Source organism: Glossina fuscipes, unplaced genomic scaffold (genome assembly GCF_014805625.2).
Source record: "Glossina fuscipes isolate IAEA_lab_2018 unplaced genomic scaffold, Yale_Gfus_2 0, whole genome shotgun sequence".
NCBI lineage: Eukaryota > Metazoa > Arthropoda > Insecta > Diptera > Glossinidae > Glossina > Glossina fuscipes.
The window spans coordinates 37,450,270-37,457,925 of NW_023998414.1; positions in this window are offsets into that span (position 1 = coordinate 37,450,270).

The window sequence follows — 7,656 nt, forward strand, 5'->3', positions numbered from 1 at the left end:
CCCCCCCCCCCCCCCCCCTCTTCCCCCCAAAAAAAAGAGGAAAAAAAACCAAAAACTTATTTAAAAACAATTTGTACGTAGACAGAGATTGTAGATTTAAAAAGAGATAACGGAATAACTTTATTCCATTTGTTTAAATGTAAAAATATTTGAAAATGTATTTAATTCTCTTACTTTCAACTCTCTTGGTATTGGTTTACATTTTATGTAATATAAATTAAAATCATTTGAAAACAATGAAAGAAATTTGTTAATGACAAAAAAAAAATATAAAAAAAATAAAAAATAAAAATAAATAAAAATAAAAAGTTCAAGATTCAATAAATAGAAATGAAATAAAATAAATTGTTATATATTTATATTCTTAAATGCGAATAATAGAAAAAAAGTTTAGATTCGTAGGAGCATTAAAACAAAATAAAATTGATCATGTTTGAATGAGTTTGAGAGTTAGGGAAAATCGTTTGGCCGTTAACACCGGGCAATTTCAAGCACTTGACACTTGACTTGGGTATCGTGAAACAATTTTAAGAGCTTTTATCCGAATCGAGCTTGAAAGCTCGTAACAGATGTAAGCCTTAGATGCAAGCATGAACATTACGTAGCCGCTAATTCACGGCCAATGGGCCGCTACTCCAGTCAAGGAGATTTTGTTATCAACTTTTCAGGAGATTTATTTTAGCCAACGCTGCCAAGTGTAGCTTGGGGTTTTATATGCAGACCAATAAAAGAGTCTTCTAATTTTTGTTTAATTTTTTTTTTCCCAATGCTTTTCTTGCGTTCTGCAGGTGAATCACGCTTGACTTTATTTTTGATATTGGCAAGAAGCTATAGTTCTCTACCGCTATTCTTTTTCTTTTTGTTTTTTTGACGATGAGCGAGGAGCGGATTGTTGAACGGACGGACGAGCAGACGAATATGCCAAACTTAGCTTAAAGCTTTACGCTGATCGGATGCAAGGCGCAGTTATATATATTAAAAGAGAAGGACAAGATTAGCGTGCCCTTATTTTTTGTAAGTGTTTTATATCTCGAAACTGTTGTGATTGTATACCAACAGGACCAGAGATATATCCATTGATATTTGGAACTTATGGAATAGATTTATAAAATAATTTTTCATTGTTAATACATTTTTGTTTGCTATTTTGTTTCATTTTAGGTTAACGTTGCGTAAACGCAATCACTTAAACTTCAAAACAATGAATCATCATCTTTAAAAAAAAAAAAAAAAAAAAAAAAAATAGTAGAAACACAAAGAAAGAGCTATAAGGCTGACGACACTTTGTATTCATGCTCGATATTAGGGAAATATGGACATATACATTGCCAAGTATATATGATTGTATCCTATACTACGAGTAACACTGACTAAGCCAAGTTTCCCTCTTCATCGTTTCTTCATTGTTGAAGTTATCAAAATTGTGGGAAAAATTTGAAAATGGATAGAGATTCCTTAAGATTAAATTTAGAGATCAAGCTTACCAATGAGTTTAATCTGTTCACAAAATTATATCTATAATTATATTAAATTGAAAAAATTAACGTCTAAGTATGAAAAGATTTTCATAGTACTAGCGTTACTGTCAGGCTCATCGAAAAATTCGATGTGAAAATAATTAACCGTTAAGATGCTGACTCCTGTTACGATTTTGATATAATTAGTTGACATGATGGATATCCAAGATCTATCGTAGATCGGTTATAATTGTGCGTTTAATTCAACTAAGTTGATAATAAAGAAAAAAAATCGTTGGCAGAAGACATAATGCAATTAACTGGTTAGAATACTATATATATATATAGAATACTATATATATATATATATATATATAAGCAATTTTGTTTAATCTGGATTTATTATCATTTATACATAGTTTTATATACATTTTCGTAAATTTTCTTTTTATTTAATCAAATTTATTTTAACCAGCATCACAACAGAAATTCTATAAACTGGATATAGTTGTAATCAATTTTATATTTGAACTTATTTCGTATCTTGCATCTGCACTCAATGTATTATATAAATAAAATGAAAAAAGTTTAAAAAGAAAAAATTGATTTAGTGAAAAATTCTTACGTATAAAATTACTTCTCTCTCGAAGAAAATATTAGAAAACTTAATAATTCTTAAAGTACATACACATATATATATATATATATATATATATAAATATATGTCTACAATAGACTCAAGTTAACAAAAGTGAAATCATGTCAATGCAAGCGTCGGAAAGATAGTCGCAGAAAGAGATAGAGAAGGAGAGAGAGAGAGAGAGAGAGAGAGAGAGAGAGAGAGAGAGAGAGAAAGAGAGAGTGAGAGAAAGGAGAGGAGGAATGTGTGATAAGTGAAGAAATACTTTTGGTATTTTATCATTTACAAAAATGTTATATGTCACCAGGGTGACAAAGGTTAAGAAATATTGATTATACAAAAACTTGATATTGCAAGGCAGGGAAGGAATTCCAACGAATAATGTACAAGAAAAACCAGAAGGACAAAAAAAAAAAAAACAAGAGGAAGAAAAATAAGAAGAAGAAACTGAAGAAGAACAAGACGAAGAAGAAGAAAGAGAAGAAGAGAAATATATAATAATATTTTAAATAAATTTCTATATCAAAGTCTTTATCAAACAGAGAACTATAATAAAAGAAAACCAAAATATGCAGTCTGGAGTATTTCTATTATGGTACATATATATATATATATATATATATATATATATATATATGAATATATCTGTATGCTTGTAATGCGCTTCATAAATAACACCACAAAATTATTATTACTATATATGGGTTGGTGTGAGTGTATTTGCACGTCTGCAGTAAGGATAATGATGAAAATTTCTATTTTACGCTTGAACTCAAATGCTTGACACTTTTGTTAGACTGGCATAAGCAAATAATTGTGTCCTTGACAACAAACATCAGCAGCAGCAGCAGCAGGAGCACGAGAACAAGCACCAGCAGCAGTATTAAATGAGAACTAACATCAACATAGAACGATAGAAACTGAAAATCTACCTGGATGTATAATAAGTAACCAGGTGCCCGTTACAGGATAGCAACCTGATGTTTGATTGACTTATTATTAGCAACAGACCAACCGTATAATATTTGCCCATTACCACTACTATCGTCATCATCATTATCATCATTATCATCATTATCATCATTCTAGTATTCGCATAGGAATAATCGAAAGGTTAAAACAAACTGTACAAAAAGCGAGATTTGCTTCTTTTCATATACATATATATATACATATATAATATTAAGCAAAAGCCAATTAAATAAACGCTTTCCCTGTTACCAGGGCGTTAAAAAAAAGGAAAGCGTGTCTGTGCACTCGACGCCATATTTTCCTTTTCCTTGTAATAATGAATATTTTGTGCTCGGTTAGCCAATGTATTGAAAATTCTTAAAATCCCATTTGATGATATGAATTTAACAAACTCCATATTTATGTGTGCGCGTTAAATGCACACTTTTGATAATAAATCTATAAAAGTTAAAAAGAGGCGTTTACTCTATTGAAAAGAAACTTTTTTATGGTCTTATGCGGCTTGGTATGCTTAGCCCAATTTAAGACATCATATATATTTTTATGGGTTCTGTTGGAAACTTAAAAAGATGGAATTCATCGTTTTACATGTCGCATCCAGAGGTAACCGAAATATCAGCAACATTTTCTAGATATATTCCGCCAGAAATATCCGCCAGAAATATGCATCAGAACCGCATAAAGTATTCTTGATCGTTTGTTTTTTCAACCATTTGTCCCCTCTTCTGTTCCTTCATTAATTCATATGTGGCTTTATCTGTATGTCTTGCTTTCGCTCGTCCTTCCCACGTATTATTTCATTCTTCTGTCCATTCATTTTCGAGGCTCTTCACATGTCTTTACCTTCATTTTTCGGTCCCTTCAACTATATAACCGTGTCTTCGTTCATTCATATGTACTTTATCCGTCCGTTCCTTGATCGTATGTACTTTGTTCGTCCGTCGCTTAATCGTATGTCCTTTCACAGTGTGCCGCTTCATCCACTTATTTGCCGTTATTTTGCCCACGTAGTTGTTAGGCTGTTCACGCATCTCCCCATTAATTCGTAATTCTCGTCATTCATGTGTCCTTTCAGTATATTTCCATCCCTCCATTCAGATATTTTTTCATTCGTCTCATCATTCATCAGCTGTCAAGCTGTGATGTATTTAAACTCTTCGTATGACAACTCTGTTCTTCAAAAGGTTAAAAAAATTCGGTTTCTGCTCATTGGCCACAAGTGGCCAAAAATTTGAACGCATATTCCATGGAGGATGCTCGCAGTGCCTATAAATTGACCACGCCTAACCAATATAATAATGTATTAAGATTTAATTTTTTTTCAATGCCTTTCTTTATAACGCGCAGAAACACGTTACAAAAACCCCATAAATTATACAAATCCTTGGCCAGTTTCAAATCTGAAATACATGTAAACATGTCCGTCTGTACGTGCGTCCATGTGTGCGTTTATCTTTGATAAACAATCCCCGAAAAATTAGCGAACATAAAGTGACCCAATCTTTACAAAGAGCACGCCTACAACGCCCATACGCCTATGCGAGAAAAGCATTTATTTTGAAAAAAGAAAATATCAGCCGCACCCACTCCATGTGAGTTAGAGCGTGAAAATGTCATTTTTAGATAACCAGTGACGGGTATAAAAGAGTCTGTCACTACTGAATATAATTTTCTTACTTGTTTTTTATTTGACAAATACTTAACATTATGTGGAGGTTAATCTAACACCTTTTAGAAAATGTCATGTCATCTTTAATTTAATTTTGTATTGTAATTGAAATATCATTGAAAATTAAAGTAATGCTTGAAATCGCATAAATAAATCATGTGTGGACTGAATTTGCATGCGGTCTGCTTTTGCTCTTATTGGATATATTCGTTGCGTTAATATTGCAATTAAAATAAGGCAAACTAATTGGATCGCGTTAGTTCAAGCAGTCACACATATTGAATATAAATATGAAGCGCTAGATAAATTTTAACGGCCTTCCGCATGTGAAATGGAATGGGCTCTGACTGTTAAGACCAGAAAAATATATTTTATTGGATTGAAGAAAGGGAAATGAAAATAATAGAAAAAGAAAAAGAAAATAACTTATGGAATGATTTCAATGATAATCAAGGAAGCTGGGAGTACCTAAACGAGCCGTAGTCCATTGCACTCCTATTCAAATTGAATATTTCTATATTCAAGAGAATATTGAATGCTTCCCTAACAAGTTATAAGGTAACAATGAAGCAAGAAGTTGAAGCCAATATTGTCTTGGATACCCATCCATCGCCACTAATGCTCACACAGTGCACATAATATGAATTCACTTGTATTTTATAGGAGTACATGTGTGCGGCGTATATGAGAAATTAACTGCTCCTATATCAAATGCTAGTCAAGCGCACAGCACTTGAGAAAAATCAAATGTATGCCATCTTAGCAATTAACATTTCAATTATAGTCGTTAGGGCTCATAATTAAATAATAAATATATGTGCGAGGGAGTATGCCTATGACAAAATTTTAATAAGTACATACGCAAGAGCAATCACTAAATATACAATACAATATATATATATATATATATATATATGCTTATTATGTTGTGTACTATGCCTTGTAATATGATAGAGAAATTGTTTTTGTAATTTTGTGTTAATTATCTCATCATTATCACATCCAGTCATAAGTATGTGAGTGCAACATAACGTAAACCACCACATACATGTGATAAATTTTCTGAATTCATTTGCTATAGAAATTCCTATTTGCTGTGGAAGCAACATTTAAAAGCGGCATTTATGCATGGAGATGGAGATGAGAAGTAAAAGATGCCTGAGCTGTGATAATAATATCAATCAGAATAATTTGATAGTTAGAGTTTCGAAGTGCTGCCAGGAAATGCAATTAACTTATAGACACCCGGTTAAAGGTTGTCAAAGTCTGTTAAGCGAATATGTAAATAATAAGAGGCGGAGAGAATTGTTACGAAAATACTTAAAAATACAGAAAAAAAAAAAAAAAAAAACACGAAAGGAAAGGAATCAAAAAACTAAATAAATTTTGCATTACAAGTTGGTTTTTAAAAAGAAAAAAAAAAAAAAAAAAATATATATATATATATAGGCTATATGGAGTGAGAATCTGATCTGATATATATATATATATATATAATAAAATTGGTGACTTATGGCAAGATATACTAATCGGAATTCAAATTCTCTAATTTTGACTGTTATCGGCAACAATAGTTGAATGTTCTCAATTGTTTTGATAAAGACAATAAAGATTTTGAAAAAAGAGAAGATTTTCGAGGGCTTTTGAGTAAATGACTCATTCTTTGAGAGAGAGAAACAAACTGATTTTCATTTTCTCCTCTATGAAGAGCCACTCAAGAGATGTAACCTATATGTGCGGGCAAGATAGTGATCATCAAGAGAGTAGAGGAAAAAATGTCTGACACCAGGTAGGCCGAGACGGATCACTAAAAGGTGAAGGCAGTCAGCATGATTAAAGTACGATGAGACGCGCTAGCGAATGTTAAGAAAGTCGTGAATATCTCTTGAACGACTTAGTTGTTAAAAAAATTCCTTTAATTGTTCAGGTTGCCGACAATGACAACAGACTCCCTTACTGTGAACAAAGCGAGATGTCGCCAATCTGTAAATGAATCCTATGTCATTATTCACAATTTATTAACATGAAATCTAGAAGAAAGACTTCAATGAGAAATAGTCAAATAGTGAAAACGTAATGTGATCTGATTTAGAATAAGTTATAAAATACCTACTAGTTTCGGGGGGACTTGTTTACTTTGAATTGAAGTCCATCAAAATTACGCAAAAAAATTACTTTAAATGTAAAAATTAATTAAATGATTGATTATTAAAAGGTTCGTTATCCTGTTTGCCGTCCTATATAAATCTCAATCAAGCTATTAAGTTAACACTTGCTTAAGCCATTCATTAACTCTCTCATCGCAAAATTGACGAAAGCCAGTGAATAGCATACTCATAGAAAAGGTTAGAGCATAACCGAATTCGGTTACATATAAATTTGGCAAAAAAATTGGCTATAAATGAAATAAATTTAATAAGAACTTAACGTTTGACTTTGCTATGAGTGAATATGCGGAAGATACGGATATTGTCGTAAAGTGGGCGGATTGAAATGGGGAGCATTTGTTACCTTAGTCCGCTGATACATTTTTAATGTTAGATGCATGGAACATGGATTCATCGATTCAGCAACGCATTGAATTTCGTCTCAGGTATAATTTTATAAGCGCTTGGCTTTCCATTTTAATAGATTTTAATTTTTTTCTTTTTTTTTTTTTTTTTTTTTTTTTCTTTGGGATGTGGTTGAGGGCAGTTTCTAATTTAAATTTTTTACAATACTAACATTAATCAAATTCTTACGTTTCGATGTTGGTATGATTGGTGTGCGTGTGCGTGTGTGTGCATGTGCGTGTGTGTATGTCGGTATATGTAAATGTCCTTTTGAATTAAAAATAATTGATGTAACATCACTTTCGAGCAAAAACAGACTACAGACAAGAGCCCATCAACGTAGCTAACGCCCTTCGAATTTATTTT